General features: G+C 36.3%; 1 protein-coding gene and 1 pseudogene across 1 annotated transcript in view; both read right to left on the bottom strand.

Moving 5' to 3' along the window:
* Nucleotides 1–8453, bottom strand: part of LOC139968041 (monocarboxylate transporter 12-like) — a 41471-nt gene extending 33018 nt beyond the window's left edge. The window contains exons 1-2 of the mRNA XM_071972349.1: nucleotides 8340–8453; nucleotides 7226–7921 (exon numbers count right to left, since the gene is read on the bottom strand). The gene's annotated coding sequence lies outside the window, so the exon portion shown is untranslated. The remainder of the gene's footprint in view (nucleotides 1–7225; nucleotides 7922–8339) is intronic.
* On the bottom strand, nucleotides 7851–20940 carry LOC139972045 (solute carrier family 28 member 3-like; annotated as a pseudogene).
* Nucleotides 20941–22092: the final 1152 nt, after the last annotated feature.

The raw sequence follows: 22092 nt of genomic DNA, 5'->3' as shown, positions 1-22092 counted from the left end.
ATGACTTTAAAACAAATAGTCTACTGCCGTTAGGAGTGAGGACTGTATTATTGGATGTCTCTCAATTATCACAAGAAAATGCTGAGGGGAACCTTTGCTCTCTCCTAAGCACGGAATGAATGGCTGCGGTCGCTCATCCTTCGATATTGTCTTGCAGTAGTCCTCTAACACTTGTCACCGACTGCAAATTAAAGAAAATAATCTCCTCGAGTTGCAAATAAAATGTAACAAAAACAGGTGGATAGACAGAGTTTTAAGACTTCTGCACAATGCTATGATACTGTGGACCAGTATAATTAAAAGAAAAAAACAGGTCAGGAAAGTCAACATAGTTATCTTGACAAGGTTTTAAAAGTGTAACGTCCACCCCACTAATGTCAAATGACCTTTCCCTTGCACTATCAAGTACCGGATCACTTCATTATTATGACCAGGGTTTACATACCGACGATGAAATTTATTGAACCTTCCCCCATTTCATCACTAGTGTAATTTAAAAAAATTGCCCTGGTGGCTTCTAATGACCTCTGACCTCTACTATAATCAATGGGATTCATGGACTCATGTTGGCAAACCTATATGCATCACATATGAGATTCATCTAACTTTCACTCTTTAAGTTAACATGTTTACAAGGTTTTAAGTGTTTGGCCCTTGTTAACCTCAAATGACCTTTGACCACTAACACAATAAGTAGCATTCTTCTGCTCACTATAAACAACAACACACCAAGTTTATGAGGTTAAACAAACTTTCAGCTGAGCTGGTATGAACCAAAAGGTGTACCACCAAAAGAATACCAAAAAAAATATATAATTAATGATTTTGCTTACTGGCTGATCGTCTATGAATGCTTGAAGGCAACTAGTCACCGTAGTAGATCCGCTTTTCTTTGCCCGTCCTCGAAAAAGCAATGGCAACAGAAAGAAAGCTAAGTTCTTCTTTTCATCTGTAAAAGAGATTAAGGCAAGAAATGAGAATGCTTGCAGGTATAAACGACAAAAACATTGATAAGGCACACTATAGTCTGACCATATAAAACTTCAAGGACTGAGGATAAAATTCAAGGGATTTACACCGCCCTAAATGTGCTCCACAACTTTATGCTCATACACATTAATAACAGCAACATGAAAGTTAATATGGCATGTGTACTCATAGGGGACCTACACATTTGTATTAGAAGACTTAATTACCTACCCTACACACTAATTTCAAGCCAAATTTTATAAGATTTTGAAGGAAAAAAAATGAAAAAGCCCATAGTATGTGCTAACCTTTCATTGACACAGTCGTACTAAAATCTGAATAGAATTGTCCAAAGATTTTTGGAAAAATCAACTTCTAGACGTTTTAACATGTTTAATCTTCCTGCTCATAAAACACATTGAGAAGAGTACACAACACAACAAGCTAATTTCTTTCCCTCAGCATTGGAAAAGTATACACATAAGGAATCCATCTCATTGGCCATTTTCAAGTTTGTGCTTATCGACAGTAGAATTAATCAAAATATTATATTCAATTGAGCATTAATGAGTAAACAAGGCTAATAATGAGGTTTTCAGTCATTACTCCTGCTGACAAAAAAACATTTCACTTGTTGAGAAATCAACAGGAATTATTCAAACCCTATGTGGAACCTACAAACAACACTGATACATGTCCAAGTGGCTGTCATTGAGTTAATATTATAACAGGGCTGGGTCTCACTTCAACCACACACAAACCCGAACGCGACTACAAATAAAATAGTAGCCAATTAATCATATTGAGTGCAATGTTTGGAGAAAGTTTGCAGCAAGGTTCAGAAGTCACCATTTGACATTAACCAGCTGATTTGGTCCTTTCAGATCAGTTGATTTTGATAGATTTTTAAAAAGTAACAAACCACCAAAAACATATTTTGAAGGTTAATCCAAATATTGACCCATCTTTACAGACATACTGGAAAGAGAAACTATATTGTCATGGCATAAGCTTTGAATGAAGCTAGCTATGAATTCACAGGCCATGACTACACAATAAATTTGGCTTACCATCAGTCAGTGCATCCAACGTCTTCTCTAAATGCAAAAAGTTCGGCCAGTTTGGGATGATCGCCTGTATAGCACAAAATGTCCATTGTCAAATATCCCACTCTGTTGTATAATTTGTTGGCAGTTAGTTTTGTAATAATTCGAAGTCCTGTTCTACCTGTAGGAAAGAGAAAAATATGCAAACAGCATTATAGGCCTATAACATTACTAGCGCTGATGTTCTATGCTATACTAATATTATTATAGCCTAGAACTCATTAAATGCCAGGCCTAACTTAGGCTACTTTGAAGTTTGAAAAACCCTCGAAGTTCGGACACCCCTAACGAATGCATAATTTCACCATGGCACATATACAATATGAACAATTTGACGAAACCTATGAAGCGACTTTTTTTCTAACGAGAATGTTTCTTCTGCCATCGATAGTATAATTTTAAAAGAAGTGTGAACAGATACAATTCTGGAGCATTTTAGTGCTAAAGTGTTCGAACTTCGAAGGGTCCATTATTATACTACTGTATGTACGTACTACTACTAGCATTAACAGCGTACGTGTAAGTCTAACATTAGGCCTAAGTTATGACAGGCTAGGTCTAACGTTAAGCTAATTAGGGTTCATGTGGTCATTTGCCGTGTAAAACTTAAAAGAAAAAAAGGGAGTACTATTTATGATTTACAACGAAAATGTGCTACAATGAAACCTTGTCTAGCCAAGATATACGCTAGAGAGACCTGGTGCATACGCATAGCTTACCGTAAGTTGACAAGGATCTGCATTACACAGGCGTTCGCAACGTTAACACAATGTGAGTAACTTAGGCCTAGTTACACACTTGCGGGCGCGCCTGTGGCGCCTGTCAATCGCTTCACTACAAGCTAGCCTAACGTAATACAACTATGCTGGAAATATAATTAGTATTATTAGCCTTTACGTATGCCTGGTATAGCCTACATGTAGCACAGAGAGAACGAACGATCATTCGATACCACTGATATATAGAGATCGCAGTGTTCGATGCACACACCAAGCAGAGGATTGTTTTTCTTTACGCTCACCTTCAAATGTAGCACATAACTCTAGCATTTCCCACCTCTTGAGTACTGCGCTAACAAATTCGCCAGCCATTGTGTAAGTTATAACACGTTCACTATATACGATCTACTCATGATGCATGCACATCGCGCAGAGATCCAGTATAGTAATGGCGCAAAAATGCTGGTTTTTGCACAACATTGGGCATATCAAGCTTGTTTGCCCAACAGAAAGTAACAATAAACTACATCTTAATTTTTTCACAACAAAGTTTACCCATATTAGTTGTGTAATTTCTTTTACTCAGTTGTTGGTTAATATTTACTCATATTGGGCAATGCTTTGTTTGCTCAACCAGTTTTGCCCAACAGTTTTTAGAGTGTGTGTGTGTTTGTTTGTTTTTGGTGTTGTTCTTAGCGAAAGGCTAACAGCTATTCCTTTAGGCCACTATCGGTGACCGTACTTTGTTTCATCTTTTTTTTTGGAAAATATATGGAACCACCAGCTTGATAAGAACTTGTGAACTTGCACCAGAATTACTGTAATGTTGTTTATGAAGTTGATGATATGCTAACCTTGGTCCCGCCGAAAACAGATGTAAGAGCAGATAGACACGACATCAATCACAGCCGGCGATTTTTTTGCAAGGACGAATAATAAAAGTAATGATAACGATAATAATTTATTCGATTTTGCTTCAGCGGCTCCCCTTCGTCACATGCTACGAATTAAAGTATAAAGGTGCGGGTGATGCAGTTTTTTGTTTATGCCAATCATAAACTAGAACGGACTGTTCTTGTATGCATGGAAGCCCTCTAAAGTACCGGGCACTGATCTGAAACGCAACGGAATTTGCTTGGACTGAAATCTGGTATCGTTGTAGTGCACATACGACATAAAATTGTGTCAGGTTAAAGTACTTCCATAAGAATCGAGCATCGTTTCCCAAAGCACTGCATATATAGCTTATTACAGTATTTTGCGGATCTATATCAGTTTGCTGATGCCAAATGTTTCTGAAAGACTAGCCAGAAAGTTGTCAGATTGAATCATATTTAACCTCTAAAAATAATATTAGACCACAATATTATTATTATTATTATTTATTATTTATTGAATTTCATATAGCGCAACCCCAACAAAGTTTTAGGTTGCGCTTTACAGCAAATACAAAGAAAGAATAAACCATTCATAAGAAAATAAGATCTCAAATGGCGTAGAAAAATATACTTTATGAATGTACAAAATTATAGTGCACATATCAGTCAATTGAAATGCAGACACCCGTCCGGATTTTAATTTTCCTCTTGTTAGTTAAAGGATTGAAATGTCTGTTAGATTCACTGCAAAAATGTTAAGTTCTTCTTCTACTTGAGCGTATAAAAGGCCGTCACTTTTACGACTAACATATAGTAAACGGTAGAAACTTAATCATACATTTTACATTTAGACCAATTTTGACAAAAAGTCAACTATCTTTAATTTTATGAGATGGACAACCCCCGCAAAGCTGTAAAAATCCGAGAACAAAATCACCGTTTGTACAGATCGAATCAATTTCAAATATGTCAAAGAGCTTAGTCAAAACTTCTGTTTGTACTTTGTTCGAAGCTTGTCTAAAGGAAAAGAAATACCGGCCGCGTAAGAAGCATTTTGCTATTAATTATTGTGGTGACGAAAATCAAATCTGAAAATTGGTATTTGCACACTATTTTGCCAGAAAACATCAACATTTTAATCTTTTCAAAGGGAAAGGAACGTTTCACATTCATAATAAAGTTTTACTGTGGTTGTATATTTTTATTCAAGTTTTTCTTCGTTTCTCCCCCCCCCCCCCCACCCAGCATTGAACGGTTAAATCAGTCTCAGTGTTTGTTGGTGATGTGAATAATTAAAGTCAGTGAAACTTAGCAGCTGTATGTACTTGTACTACATTGAAATAATTATATATATATATATATATATATATATATATATATATATATATATATATATATATATATATATATATATATATATATATATATATATATATATATATATATATATATATATATATATATATATATATATATATATATACTTCTTTGCTAAGAGAGGACAGACTTTAGTTGCGTGCGCAACAGGAGGGATGGGCCCCATGCCACTCACCTCCGATCGTTGGTCGGGGAAAAATCTTCAATGTGCCATCCCACCCCTTCCCCACCTTTGAAACTGTACACATCACTGACGAAATTAGTGTTAAATTAAGGACTGGGGTGAATGTTGAGTGTTACAAGCTTCACAGAGAATGTTTAATATTGTATGCAGTAATGTTCCTCTACTAACTAGGTGGGTCATATTTCCATACACTGTAGTTTAGCCTACTCAATGTCCTGACAATCTTCTTTGTTTAACTTATTTGGTAAATTTTCTAAGCAAGTTGAAGTACTCAGTTTACAAAAAATTCAGTTACATACTTTTAAGAGGTGACGTATCAATGTATTCCAACGGTTTAATGAAATGACGCGAAGTAATTGAACTATTAAATGCCCTCTGCTCAACATATTTCGATTCCAAATTGTCATAGTTTTGTGTTTTAAACAAGTACAACATGTTTCACATTTCTTCACATTCACGGCAATAAGTAGTGAAATTTTAATGACTTTACTTAGCCTTCTTCTTAGACGTTCTAGTTAAAGTTTATATCAATTGTTAATATCATAAGTAAGGATATTAATGATACAAGAATTACTTAAGCCCGGGTATCCGTTGTTTTCCTATGTCCTGTGAAAGTTTACAGGGGGGATATATTGCTTTCTTCCCTGGGAGTAATGGGGGGAGGTGGAATAAGTAACATTTGTTACGATAATACTCTAACAAAGTAACGCTGTAACTTCTGATCAAGACTGGAACCAACTTTTATAGATAACTAGTTATAACAATCAGTGGCGTAGGAAGGTACTTTTGAGTGGGGCGCTGAAGACTGATGGCCGGCCTGGGGGAGGGGTCTAATGGGAGGGGGTGTCCCCCTCCCCTTTGGAATTTTTTTGCATTTCCAGGTGGCCTCAGATGCAATTTGGTGCAATATAGCACACTTCAACACCCAATCCATTTTGTAAATAATTTTGCATTTTCACCTGGCCTTATAGATGTAATTTGGTGCTCCAAATGAGATTTTTTTCTCATTTGGAAATGAAAAAGGGGTTTTCTGACTCGCGGAGCGGGGGGGGGGGGCGGAATGATACTTCCGCCCCCCATATTTTTCACTGTGGGGGGGGGGGGGGCTGGCGCCCCCAGCCCCCCGGTTCCTACGCCCTTGATAACAATCATCATCGGTCAATATTTTACCATGAGCGCTACATGACATTATGGTACATCATTATGTATTTCTAAACAGTGCTAATGCGTTGGGAAATTTTTTCACAGTGTACAAATGGCAAATATATGAGCAAATTATTGTACAGAATGGCTGTCATATGTTTAACTAAAAGGGAACAAGTTGGTTTAACTAATCAGTGCATACGTACCATTCGTTCATCAATTTATTTTTATTAGTTACTTACAATGAAATAGTGCTTTCTGTAGGACGGAATAAATTACATAAAAGCAAAGTTCCTTTGAATTAACTTTTATTACAGTACACATTTGCCAGCATATTTCAAAGCTTACCTTACCTATCCGTCAGGATGTGGGCCTACTGTAACAGACACTGAATAATCATTCATCCAATGGGTCAAATCACCGAACTGTTTTCAACGATTAATACTATATACAACTTGTATACCTTGCTCAGACACTCATATCATTTTGGAGTATAACATGGCAGTTTATTCTGCTAATCTTGTTTTTATTTAGAACCCCGAACTGTTAAATATTAACAATGTCACCATAGTCCAGAAACGTGCGTTAATAGAATCCGTAGAATTTGAAAATGCTCAATACGCTTCCATAATCAGCACAAGCAATTGAACTATTATTAGCATTTGTTAAAATATTACGAATTTTAATACTTAACGAATAAACATCATTTTGCCTCGGATATCTTATTCCTTTTAATGCATCGTCCTAATCAGTTACACATTAGTACTTACTCATTGCAAAAATTATGTGCAGCACGTCCGTCTTCTAATTTTATTAAACATTACGTGAGTACATATAATAATAACTTACCTTAGAACAGCATGTTCTGTTCATAGAGATATCCGGCCTATATTCAAATTCAATGATTCATGCCAATAGTGATCATGCTTTAGCTGATACACTCCATATAGAGTTTGTATCAATCCGCCCGCGTATTCTCCTTGCTCCGAAAAGCAACATGAGAACATTTGCATACACTGTGACGTCATAGTAAGTGCAGAATGGGACATTGCATTGTGAAATAGAAGGCCAAGATTGCATCATTAGCCATTAAGGTGTACATAATCTTGGTCTACACGATATGCCACCAGTTGTTTTCTGTTACAGATTTTTTTTTTCAAAGATTACTTAACCTCTCCGTCAGCATGTGTGCCTATACTGTAGCAGAAACTTACTGGATTAATAATTCATCCAAGATATCAAAGCTCCGAACAGTTTTTAAGTCAACGCTTAACACTATACAACTTCATATACCTTACTCAGACACTGTTAATAACTATAAAGCATAAAACAACGTTTTATTTTATTGAAATGTTTTCGTAAGTTTGGCGCCGTTAGTATTTTCTCATTATATAAGGGAGCTGATTACATCCAGCTAAAATTAAAGCTTAACTATCCGTTGTAACTGCAGTTGTTCTGCCAGGTTCATCTATCCCTATGTAAGAAACGTCTCATTTACTTGAATCACAGTAGATCCATCATATTTCGATTCGTCATAAAGTACTCCTGAAAAAGAACAATTGTTTATTTTATTTTTTTGAGAGGGTCTTATTTTCCTATTTTGAAAAGATTCTTGTTAAAATCAATGCTGCTTTAGTCGTTACAAATATGATCCATTTTAAATATGAATTAATAACCCCCAAAAACCTAGCTGGTTGTGAAATGGACATGGTGATAATGTCGTCTCAGCCCTGGTAATATGGGCGAGAATGTCTTCGGTTTCTATCTTCAACTTGACTGTGTGAATATCAGATTGTGACACATTTGTGAATAACTCCATCTTCCTCGAATGAGAGCCAGGAGTTACTGACGAAGGTTTAATAACATAACATTAAAATATTTTACAAGTTTACAAGTGCAAGACTATTCAGCTTAAATTACTTGTAGAAAAATAATTGATAAAGGAGTTTTTCCTTCTACTTACCTGCAATACATGCAGTCATAAAACACGCTACGGAACCAGCAATTAAGGCCCTGATTGCAACAGATGCAAAGTCACTTGCTTAGATGGCGCCATTGCTGAAAGGGCTCCAATTTGTACGCCTATGGCACTGATGTTTGAAAATCCACACAATGCATATGTTGCGATTATTTCTGACCGAATCTAAAAATAAGAAAAAAAAATAGAGCAAAGAGGCCAGGTAAACATCTTTTTCTCATTTGCCTTTTAGTCTTTTTCAATTGCACATGAAACAGTATAAGGTCTTCTTTGAGGGCAGGCCGTTTGTTACTGAGATGAGCCATCCATAATGCCCATTCCAACACCAACCTTCATCCCTTCCCCTGCATTCGAAAGTGGTTATTTCTTGTCATGTCTGTCTCGAGGAATGTGCAGGAGAAGGTACCAATACATTTGTTTCTTTAACTTCCATTTCTTAAATTGGCAATTTGTTTATTATTTATTATGTGTTAAGGAAAGAGAGGCTATTGATCAGTACATAAGGGCATTGAGCAACCTTTAGGTTGGATTCTGCGCTATATAAGACTAATTATTATTATTATTATTATTTTTATTACCTTTGACTTTATTTTTGTTTTGTTTCTACATCTTTAATAGTGTAAGGTTAAAAAAATCCACATTTTGTATTAAATATTATGTCCATTAAACGATTTAATGTCCAACAATTCCAAATAATGATTTACTTTCAATTTAAACTGTTGTCCCCGTTTGTATAGTTTTGACTTTCCTGGTGCGAATTGTGTGAAGTATAGTAATAAATAATATTGAGATTTATTTTCTTTTTTTGTATCATGAAGTCATTGACAAAGAGTGGAATATATTTTAAATTACTTGTTAAATTAGCCTTGAAACCAGATCCACGTACAAAATATAACAAAATTTGGAACATTCATATCTTCGAAGAAAATGCTACGATGATGTAGTTTTCGCCTAAAGATTCAGGAGGCTTCAGCATTTTTGCTAAGCAAGGAACTTCAGCGACCAGACAATCATTTAAGCGAGCGTAAAGTTATTGAATGTTATAACTTTGTGTGAAATACAGCTTTCCCATTAAGTTTTTTATCGAATTTTATCATAACTCCTATGCATACACTTTGCGTAACACACAACATTCTGAATCTACGTAAACAAAGTTTCATTTCAGCATTATTTCTCCCTTTATGGTTTACAAAGATACATAAGCAGAACATACCGTTAAGTACTCGCCAGTTTCTAACTCTCTGTTTTTATATATTCCGATAGTTTTTGGTAGGCTACGAATTCGTTCAAGAAGGTCTTCAGCCGGACGAGTTCGGCAACAATTCGACAATCTTTAGGTTCGACACCCATTAGAAAGGCAACAGGAATGAAAAGATAGGAACATCTATTTTGAACAAATATCTATAATTTGTAATGAACATAAGAATGCATGTTTGCGTAAGATTCCTAAGACCTCGTAAGGCGTGGACGTTGTTTATTACTTATAATGTCTCAGGAGGTGATGTAATCTTACTTCAAATGAGAGCTCATCCGATCCAAGAAGGCCACCTATGTATCTGATAATGCCATTCAACAATGCCAGTAGTGAGAGGAAGGCAATTAAATTACCAGCAATGTTCAGAACCAGCGGGATTGAAATTTTAGCTTCATGCGATGCCGCTTCGATCGCATTTCGTTGTTCACTGTTTGAATAAAGAGAAAATTATGTTGAAAAGTGTGAACATTTGACTATTCACATGTATTTCAAAATACAATGGGTTTTAAAAGTTGCAGTATACTTTTTTTGGTGTCCTTCTGTTAATTGCAAAGTAATTTGTACTACAAATTGCAATAAGGAATTAACTTTTCGGAAAGTTTTGATGACATTTTATCAGTCCTAAAGCCCAGTGCTGGTTACGTCAGAGGTTGAACATACCCTTTTGGAAGTTCGATTTTGTCGATATCAACGTGTTTCGAGATTTCCGTCTCTGGGTAGAATAATTTTGAGATTGCGAGAGCAGCTGGAGCGGACATGACGCAAGCTGATATAATATGAGATGCACTTATTCCGAATGAGATGTTAGCACCGACAATCGCTCCGGCTATGGTTGCAAACCCGCCTGTCATTACAGCGTGGATTTTAGACTTCGTCATTTCTTTAAGCATTGGTCGAATTAATAGCGGCGCCTCTGTCTAAAGATAGAAAGAGATGAAAACGATATGACCACCGAGTCAGAGCTGAGGTGCGTACAATACTATACTATTAATGAAATTACTATGAACTTTTGGACACAAACATATCGAAAATTCAACGTAATATTTGTTTTCAAAATAATGAAAATATCTAATACTATTCTATAGGAGTTATTCAATCTTCAAATATAATTAGCAGATAACGAATTTTCATAATCAAATATTTGTTCTTAATTTGAGTAATAAATGGTCCATTTAAACCTTCGACTTTAAGGAAGAATAGGGATTAAAAGCAAAATTACTCAGAATTTAAGTAAGAGTATTAGAAATACAAAGCATAACAGTACGTATCAATTAATGCGTTTAAATATGTTAATTACCTGCCCAACAAATATGTTTCCTGCTGCGTTTAATGATTCTGAGGCTGACGTTTGCATTGTCTTCTGCATTAACCATGCTATTTTCTTGATAAATAATTGCATGATTCCCCAATGATATAGGATTGATATGAAGGAACTGAAATAAATCAGAATCGGTAGTACCTGCAGGTATAAAAGAAAGATAGGATCTCTGAATGTTTTACGTTAAATATGCGTAGTCGTCACGTAGGCTGGTTGCAGCGATCCGAACGGTTATTTTTTGACGCCACGATTGTGACGTCACTTGGCAATGTTATGGAGGAACACCGTGACGAGCATCTGCAACGTTCGACAGTATGCAGCCAGCAGCAGATTAACATGATTGTGTCGAAATAGTAATTTTGACATTCATGTAGTAATTTTAGCGTAAGCTGTTTTACAGGTGAAAGTTAGAGATCAAACATAATGGATCATCTCTCTCAAAGGAATTAAGATAGCGAAATCTCAGGAAGGAAGGAACTCTGTGGCAGCTTATTTTTAGACTAGACCTTTCTAATGACGCAGTTGATTCGACATAAAACAGCAAACAGTTAGACCGTAGAGCACAGGTAAATTCAAGAGTAGTCGAGAGTTCAGCGATAAGAACTTCGGCCTCACGGTATTCTCAACATCATACTTTACCAACCATCTTCTTGTTTGCCACCTTAATTCATGTCTGTCGTATATTCTGGTAAAAAGTTCATGTTTAAGCATACATAAATTGGAGAGTTCTAACCGACACTGCCTAAATCACAAGTTGGTTTTTCGGATCTTAACTAAGGCTAGGTCTAATTTGCCTTTGCTAGTCAATGTTTAGCTCATCTATAATACAGCCTGACCTTCTTAGATCACAGGGCTCCCTGGTGAGTCAATGTATTAATCACCATGTTTAACTGCTATGCCTTTAACCTGACCTATAACATGCTCGGCTTTTATACGTTTTGTTACATAATGGCTAATTCATGAATTAGTTACATTGAACAGAGATGGTGTCATATCATATTTTCTCCTTTTTGTTGTTTAATAGTATCTGAGTACAGTATAGATTTGTTTAGAGAGTACAATATTTGAATCTAACTTAAGCTACAGTAGGTCAGTCTCTCCCACAAACACACATACTTTCCCATGAGAATATGAAAAGTTGCATAGCATTTCATAATACTTATATCATCTATAAACCTGTTGCATGGTGTGGTAATCTTCAAACTTTTCGGTGATTGGTATTTGCTATTATGTAGGCCAACTGCAGTGTATACTAGCCGGAAGATTTTGAAAGGACTTTCCTTCCTTTATTATAGCAACGTTTTTACTGAACTTAGTTGAAATGTTTTGCTCTTTTCCTAAAATATTTGCTGATAGGCTATAATCTCAGTGTACATTCGACTTTAAGTAATCTGATGTTATGCTATATAAATCAGAATCACAATCACCTGCAGGGTGTAGATAAGTGGTTCTCAAACTTTTTTCAGACGACTGCCCACTTCAACCATCTTGAACTATTCCAATGCCCCCTCTGCCTACCCCCGCGCCCCTCGACCTACAGTTCATAGTCGGCCGCTGAAACGAACAATCAGACTGTCCAAAGTTATGCATTTAGGAATTAAAAAAATAACCTACATTACCTACAAGATGATGAGTTTTCTCTCAACAATAAGTATTTTTTAAGGGGTTTCCAGTCCCTCTGGAAGCCTTATTGTGCCCTAAATCGCTGCAATGTTGTTTCGTAATCGTCAGGGACCCTAAAATCAGTGCCAAAACCCTCCTACTCCCCCGTACCATTCAGCGCCCCCTGAGACTTCCCAACGCCCCAGGAGGGCGGCAGGGACCACTATGAGAACCAATGGTGTAGATGAATCATATGGTCCCTGAAAGTGTTATATTATTAATAATCTCTTAATATGTGATGTTAACTATACTACATTTTCTCTAAAGTGTGAGTGGGGTATTGTACATCCTTACCTTTCTGCATGTATTGAATGTCACCTGCTTGTTTGTCTGTGTGATCTGAAGATGACTTTCTATAACTAAGGTGTTATAAAACAAAAAATTAAGGTGTCTTAAAATGTCTATGATTTTACTTCAAGGTCTCCTGGGAAATGGAAAGCGCTCTGAAAGATTTTGAAATGTTTGATATGAAATTTCATGAGACAGTAGTAACGATCTGTACTTACTTTAAAGGTAAAGAAATGGTCCAAATACTGCGGATCTCCAAAAAGAAACTTGGCACCTGTTGAGAAGTCTAAGAAGGTTTGTGTAAGATCTCCAAGCCAACGGAAGATATTGTAGCCTATTTCAGTCCGTAGTATGATTAACCCAAATACAAACTGCAAGGCATCCCCCCAAAGGACTGGTCTCCATTTTACCTGTATATAACATGAAAATGTATAATTTTATCTTGAAGTTCACGTATAACAGTTTTTTTTTTTAAGAACAAACTATGTGTAAATTAAGTCGGCCTGACGTTTCGATCCTAGCAGGATCGTCTCCAGAGGCTGAAAAACAAGTCTAGAAGGGACAAAATAGAAGCACAGAATACAGATATGTTAATGAGCAGGGTGAACACAAAAGAGATTGAAAAAAGGGGATTATTAGACAAAAGGCGGAGAGAAAAAATAAATCAACAGGGGGGATAGGAGTAGGAGAAAGGGAGAGGGACAAAGATGAGATTAAGGGGAGAGGGTAGGTAATAAACTGCAGAAGGACAAAACAGAAAAGTGTGGAGAAAAATGGTTGAGGAGAAGAGAGGGTGATATAGAGGGATCAAGGAGAGATGGGGTGGGGGCAAAAGAAAGGTTAGTCATGTCCTTCTTATCGAGCCCATGAGGTTGAATGGTGCGAAGGCGTTGCATGCACATACTCTCTCTGCTGATTCGCACTAGGTAAGGACGGCTATAGATTCAGTCCCCTGTGAAGACATGTCATTAATGCTATGGTTGGGAAAGTTAATGTGTTCTCCAACCGTAGATTCAGTCTTCATGGTGTTGGATGTTGATATGTAAATATACAACCGCTTCTTGGGGGTGGTTTTGGTCTCACCAACATACTGGATGCCGCAAACCTTACAAGAGATCAGACAGTTCATGGAGGTAAAAACACTCCATGGACAGATGACATTAGACGCTGTGCAAGTAATGTGAACCTTAGTCTTGTGTGTGATTTGCATGCTGTGGCTGGTGATGGAATTGGATTCAACAATGTGGTAGCTGCAGACGATGCATCTCGAAGTACGATCACATTTGAAAGTACCATGCTGAATGGCTGTAGGGTAAGACGTTACAGGTAGAACAGCAGCACGCACAAGAATGTCCCGTTGGTTGATTGGACGTAGACCTGTAGGCAATGATTAGGGGCGGGGGGCATTTTCACTGATAAAAATATATGTCAGAGATAAATTTAAATTTGGTCACTGTGCAAAGGAATTTTATGTCGACATTTGTGTTTTAATGTGTATTTTAATTCATAATTTTTAACAAAACAAGTAAACATTTATCGAATTGTTAATAATTGAGCTTTGTAACACAAGCCGTCAGCATTGGTAGCGACGAACATTTAGAATATCAAAAAAAGATGGGATTCATGTAACAGCTACTTGGACAATTTACAACCTACAATTGGGTCTTGGGGAACTGAAAAGCTTCTGTAGGGAAAACTGTCTTATAAAATCTAACACACTTTCTATAAGACGCTATGTTCAGTCATAACAAATATACAATATGTATTTAAATATAATAATACAACAAAATGTAATGATCCAAATTTATTTCTACGACCACAAATGTAGGAAAAAACCCGCAATTTACAAGTCGGATGACTTCGAATTCAACATTTTAACTCAAATTTTGGAATCTTTGCAATTTAGAAAGTTATTTCAGATGAGAAAACCGTAGATTGCTCTTGGATGAGAAACCCACCTTATACTATGACCCGGCCAGGTATCGAACCCGGGACCTCCCGATTGCTTATGAACTGCACGAGATTAGTGATTTTAATCTTGAATTTGCATTTGGGAATGAGTTGTTCTTTTATCTCCCACTTATTTGTATGAACTACATAATATAAGAACTACTTAACTCTGCACTTTTTCGTATTGAATTTATATGACTCCCCAACCAGTAATTTGTAGCAATAACAACAATTTTGATTTCAACCACTATCGTTAAAAGAGAAAAACTGGCGTAACTTTCTTTAATTTCACGTGGTCATTTTATATATTACAGTTCGTTCGCATATCTAAGTTTATTTGTTAGCATTATCTTAGAATAGTTAGGATGCTTGGAAAAGATAAACATAATGAACATAAACCCAATGAGACCAGCTCCAGAACTGAGCTGATATAAGTTATGTCGACAGAGGTAGACTGCGATGCCAAAGACGATCGCAGCAAAGATGAGGAAAAGAAACCTGTATAAGAATGGTTTAGAAAATAGAAAAATAAAGTGTGTCTGTTATGGAAAATACTACAAAAATTAACTGTCTGGTATTACTCACGCACCTACCTTAAACATAGCTCGATTATTATATCAAACGGGGATACAGGTTCAATACCGCAAGAGCACATCTCGTATTCAGCTTTATCAGTTTTGTAGAAAATTTAATTACTGAATCGCTAAAAGTAATGTGTTGAAATGCAAGTAATGAAAAATGTACACTATCACTATTTTATCATTTGCATTGAGATTTGCATAGCATTTGAGATAGCACTTTGCAAACATGACCGTTTTAAATTAGTGGCTGTGATGTACTGTGTGTGATAAAGAAACTTCATGAACCCGTGCCCGCTTCGTATGTTGGCACTAAAACTTCTACCGATATATATTGCGTTGCCCTCACGATAGTTCCGCTATAATTTAATAAACTATACATACACATATATCATAAATTGACATATTTGAATGCAAGAAAACGACCTATGTTAAAATTATTATGATAAAGATTACCATTTGAATTTGCTGTCGAGGTCATAGAAAATGTAAGATGGTTTTTCCAAGATATTTTTCCAGATAGCTTCACCGAATTTGTCTTTAAGGATGTAATATACTGCAACACAGAAGACAAGTCCAGTTAACACTAACATCACCGATGCGTCTTCAAGGTTTCTCACAGCTGCGTACAATAGACCAATCAGATAAAGTAAAGCTAAAATTGCTAGCAGAAAAGAGAGGAGTAACTTTCTTCTTCGTTGAACTCGTGCACGATACACAGCTGTCCATTCGTCAAACATCTAGAAATGAACAGAAAGAGAAAGATTTGATTATGAGTTTACATACTATGTGTGTAATATCAATAGATTAAATTGACCAAGACGCTTATTCTCGTAATGGTTTAGGAACCACATTTACCCACAAAGCTAAAGTTTAGGATTAAATAGTAAATATGTATGATTCTGGTAATATATGTGATGGTCACACATAATTAGATAATTTAGGCTCAAGACGAGATCTTTGCCGTTTTAAACCTTGTAACTCTTCGTCATTCCGTCCTAGAAATGATATAATATTCAAACGTAAGTGGGTATACCCAATGACCTAGGATTAAGTACGATAACTATTCACTTTCAGTTGAGGTGATCAGTCTTTGTGGATCTGGCCAATATTAGATACCCTTCCTTCCAAATAAATATTTTTGTGGTTGCTATAATAGTTATCGTTACATTCAATGAGAGAGTTAACACTTACATACAACTCCTATTTTCAGAGATGTTTAATGCATTCCACTCATATTGCTTAATTTACAAAGCTTATATTTTGTTTCAAATATCTTAGTGCTACAGCTAAAGAAATTTGGTAAATTGCGCTTCCATGTACCCGGTCATTCTATGTTAGTTCAGTGAACCAAATTGCCATTAGTTACCTTGAAAGATATAAAGGCGATGCTATAGTCAGTGTTTTAAATGTAATTTAAATTTAGCTGGTTAAGCTGATTAACCTACATATACAAAACGATCATCAGGTTTTGAAAAAGTAGCGGAATTTGGATGACTGTAAGAACATGAATCTATTGTGTACAAGTAGCTAATGTAAAAACGTGAATGTATTGTGGACAAGTAGCTGATGTTGGAACATGAATGTATTGTGGACAAGTAGCTAATTGTAAAAACATGAATCTATTGGGACAAGAAGCTAATGTAAGAAAATGAATGTATTGTGAACAAGTAGCTAATGTAAGAACATGAATCTATTTTGGACAAGTAACTAATGTAAGAACATGAATGTAGTATTTTCGACAGTAGCTAATTGTAATTACATGAATATACTGTGGACAAGTAACTAATTGTAAAAACATGAATGTACTTTGGACCAGTATAGCTAATTGTAAGAACATAAATACATCGTGAACGAGTAGCTACTTTTAAGTACATGAATGTACTGTGGACGAGTAGCTACTTGTAAGTACATTGATGTATCGTGGACAAGTAGCTAACTGTAAGAACATAAATGTATCGTGGACAAGTAGCTTATTGTAATTACATTAATGTACTGTGGACAAGTAGATAATTGTTATTACATTAATGTACTGTGGACGAGTTGCTAATTTTAAGTACTTGAATGTATTGTGGACAAGTAGCTAATTGTAATTACATGAATGTAGTGTGGACAAGTAGCTAAGTGTGATTACATGACTGTATTGTGGACAAGCAGCTAATTGTGATTACATGACTGTATTGTGGACAAGCAGTTAATTGTAATTACATGAATGTATCGTGGACAAGCAGCTACTTGCGTGACTTGCCTGCTGATTATATATATATTCTGAAGTGGTACTTCGTTCACTATAATATGTGTTATGTAACACCTACACAAGGTATTAAACTTGTCTCCGGTATCCAAATCTTGAAAATTGAAATTCTGGTTCAAAGTACCTGCACTACATATTTTACATATTTATTGTAGTTCGACTCACATTCCAAATAATGGACACGATATCCTGAGGTTCATCATCTTCGACAGGAAGCGCCTTCTCATTTTGAACAATGACATTCAAGTTTTGTAATTCCTCTTCGTCTTTGGCGTCATGTTTACTGGAGCAGCGCTTCTTACCGATATCGTCAGTAAATACTGCACCAAAGATATCTTCATTCGTGTCTTCGTATCCTGGTCGTTCCATCTTTTAAAGGAAATAAAACATTGCATTTACAGTTTATCTTACGAGTAGAGTTACCAGTTCTCTGTGGCGCAACCAGGCGCGTAGCTAAGGGAGGGGGCGAAGCGGGCAGCCGCCGCCCCCCCCCCTCCTTGAGCATATTTTTTAAAACTTTTTTTAATGTTTTATAATGATATCGCTAGTATTTTCAAAAGAGAAAATGATAAGATGCAACTTACAGGGCCTGGGAAGTGCCATTTCCTGCGATCTGGGAGGCATTTTCAGCCAATTTTTTTTCTTGTACGCTTCGCGTCAATCATGGTGGCGCTACGCTTAGATAGTTTACAATGCCGAATCTACACTATCGCCCCTCCATTGGCTACGCGTCTGGGCGCAACCGGTGAAATTGGCTGCCAATTCTGTGGGGGAATAGCCAAATACGAATTTGCTTTTAGTTTATGACAATTTACCCTGTAAATCGATATGATCGAGTGTAGATCAATGTGAATTGTGTGGGTTCTCAATTCGTTGCAATTGGAGTCTCTTAGCTGAATATTTGGGAGTGAGACGTGTTAAGAATAAGAGCAGCAGCTTTGCAGAAGCGCAGCTAAGATTCTTTTTGAGGAATTGTTTTGATTGATTTTATTTCTGAGCAGATTATTCATTTGTTTGTGCGAAAATATAAGACATAGCGGCTTAGCGGGGTTATTTCCGTTCCTCACATCTTCTTTTTCCTTGCCTATATATGATCCTTCTTAGCAGATATAATTTGTTACAATGTTGAAAAGTTGTATTCCTTCAAAGTGGAAACACTGTCATGAACGTATGTCATTAATAGCTTAAAAATATGACCCATTGCAAAAACAAGGAACCATTAGCATATGCACGTCAACGTAATAAAACCAGTATTACTCTGCTAAATTCAAGGGGCTTAGGAAGCTTCCAAATGGTGGGTGGCACAACATCAGAGGGGCACTTTCTCATTCCATAACCACCACTCTTGATGCTGTAAATCGATACACGCCGGACATGTCACATGATGTGTTAGTATTCTATCAATACTATTATGGTGCACGTGAATAATTAAAATAAAATATTCAATTTAAAATTAAAAAAGGGTTAAGATATCTTGAAGACAGTTCTTCATCAAAGAGGCACATTTTATTTGCAAGTAGGGCACATTTGCTATTTTGGAAAAATGTGGGGGGGCACGTGCCCCCCCCCCCTTGGCTCTAACCCCTGACTAAATCTAATTGAATGTTGTGGATACCACGTTTGAGTTGTGCTGACGCAGCATTGCTCACGAAAATTACACCCATAAAATAATAGAACGACCTGCAACTTGGTTACCATCGACATACCACAGAGAAATGTTAAAGAGCAGAAATCGGAATATTCAACAACTGTTTAACATTCTCACATGTCGTATTCCACACACAAACTGTGGAAAATTCAAATTGCAAATCTCCCAAGTATATTCCTTTAGCAGATAACGATTGTTGATAATGATTGCCATGTCTTTGAAGTCATGTAGCGCGATAATGATATTACATTCATACGTGTACACTTCTGCAATTAAAGGCATTGAAGACTCGCCCCAAACCGCATGAGGCCATCTGAAAAAAAAGGTTAACTTTCCGTTGCTTGCAAGTGACGTTTTGTTCGTGTCACATTAGACGTTTGTTTTTAGGCGAGTCTTCACACCCTTTAAATCAAGACTAGTACGGCCATCACTAAATCAAATTATAGGTCCGGCATATATTTATTGGTTCGTTTTCATGTGACCATTCATGGTCCTACGCAGTTTTGTAATTTCATTTTTATCGTAAGTTCATTTCATTAGCAGGTATGCCACCAGTAACATGTTCAGAGAGCGTTCTAGGGCAAGGAGAGGGAAGGGGGACTGAGAACGTACCGACACTTTCAACACTGACAAAAGTTAGCATGATCAGATAATAATACAGTAGAAATGCGAGAAATATTGGCTAAATGAAACAACGCAATATACTAAATGCTAATTAACAGGTACGATGGTTCATTTCTACAAATAGCAAATGTCAAATGTTGTGAACACATCGAAATTCGTCCACCGATTCACACAGAGATTACAGTAACTACTGTGAATCTTAGTTTTGTACCACAGTAAACAAAAACCTGGATCGTGCAGATAAATCTGATGAACTTATCAGTAGCATATACTATAAGGATTACAGTAAGAACTGAGGACATATGTAATCCCATAAATCCTGTCTGAATGTATATTTGGGATTACATATTTACTCAGCACGACCCAGTATTTACTGTGGTACAAAACTTTAATATTTACCATACAGTTACTGTGTTCTCTTGGTGTAAGAGGTGAATTCGTACAGTTCAGTAAATAAAACTAAAATTCTTTTGGTAAATACCCTAGACATCACACATTTTTCTACCCCCCACCCCCCCCAACCCACACTTTTAAGAATCATCTTGTGTCAGAGACTGTCTGCACATTAATTAACGTTAATTAAAATTATAACAAAACATTTTCAAAAGTTTGAACTTTACTTCTCCGAAAGAACTATGAAGGTCACTGTATATGCATGGAACACTACCAAGCAATGGACTACCATTGTTTATACTGTATGGGCGCTAAGCGTTATGATATACTGCAATTACTTAAATATAAGAAAGTTTGAATCTTCGAATACCTGGTTTGATATATAAATTCTCTCCACAAGAAATAACTTTCAGAAACAACCGAAACGCAAAAGATACTTTATCGCCAAACTCCCAAACTTTCTGATGAGAAGAGCCGCTTGTGACAACTGCAAAAGATCGATTGGAATAGGAGTTACTGTTATGGTGTGCCTCCTGGAACGATTTGTGAAAAGCAGCTATTATGGTTCTCCGAACCATAAGTCAATTGCGCTGTTGCAATAGCAAATGTGCCTTAATCCGCTGTAGGTTAAAACACCATCATTCTGACCCTGTAGTGTAGTCACTGAGTAGGACAGAAACGTCATACATCTGTTCTGCCAATCAATCTGAATGATTAGTATAGCTCTCAGATTTTTGTAATATTAACTGTAAAACGATCGATATACCGATATATACTGGATGGTTCAAAAAAAAAAACGTGTTCACGTTAAATTTGGTGCAATGAATCAAATGTTTCCGCTGTTCAAATCATAACCGTCGTTTCAAATGACGCATACATTTACATAATCCTCTTAGAGACCAGGCGGGTGACACCTATATACGTGCCAAATGAACAATGAATGTTTGTACTGGTTTCATGATTGAGGCTGAAAATTTGTGCATAGCATGTACTCACATAAGTCTTCCATTTTTAGGAGTTTTAAGTATTTACAATCACTCGGAAGCAAATGAGGGAATTTAATTTCGACAGACCATGTTAACTTTTACGGTAGCCTACTTTGCACGGTACACTACATTTACTGGACAAGTAATAATGTTGTTAGTCAAAAATGAAGTAGTAAATCTAACTGAATGATTCCTATATAGAGTCTCGCAATATAAAGCGGGAGGCCCGGGTCCGAATTCCGTTGGATGGTGGATATTTCAACTCACTAAAATTTGTATTATACATTCCTTTATTTGCCTTTGTTACCGGTTTTGAACCTCTGAATATACATTTAGCGTCCATAGATTAGTTGTTTAGAGTGTCCGAATATAACCCCGGTTGGAGATTGGAAATGTTTTCACTGTTATGTATTTGCCAACTCAATGAATATATATATATATATATATATATATATATATATATATATATATATATATATATATATATATATATATATATATATATATATATATATATATATATATATATATATATAAATGAAGATCGTAATGAGTTGGAAAATCAAGAACAGTGAAAAAACTTTCAGCCTCCACTGGGATTCGAACCACGGGCCTTCCGCTCTGTACGCGGACAACCTAACCACTAGGCTATGGACGCTGATTGTATGTCCAGAGGTTCGAAACCGGTAAGGAAGGTCGTAATTCCACTGTCGGCGTTTGCCACCTGTATCGAACAATACTAGTTCTGATTTTGGTGACATATTTTGCCTTACTCTAGAGAT

Source organism: Apostichopus japonicus, chromosome 1 (genome assembly GCF_037975245.1).
Source record: "Apostichopus japonicus isolate 1M-3 chromosome 1, ASM3797524v1, whole genome shotgun sequence".
NCBI lineage: Eukaryota > Metazoa > Echinodermata > Holothuroidea > Aspidochirotida > Stichopodidae > Apostichopus > Apostichopus japonicus.
Note: the sequence above shows the minus strand (reverse complement) of the source record. Positions and strands in the feature narration are given on the sequence as shown.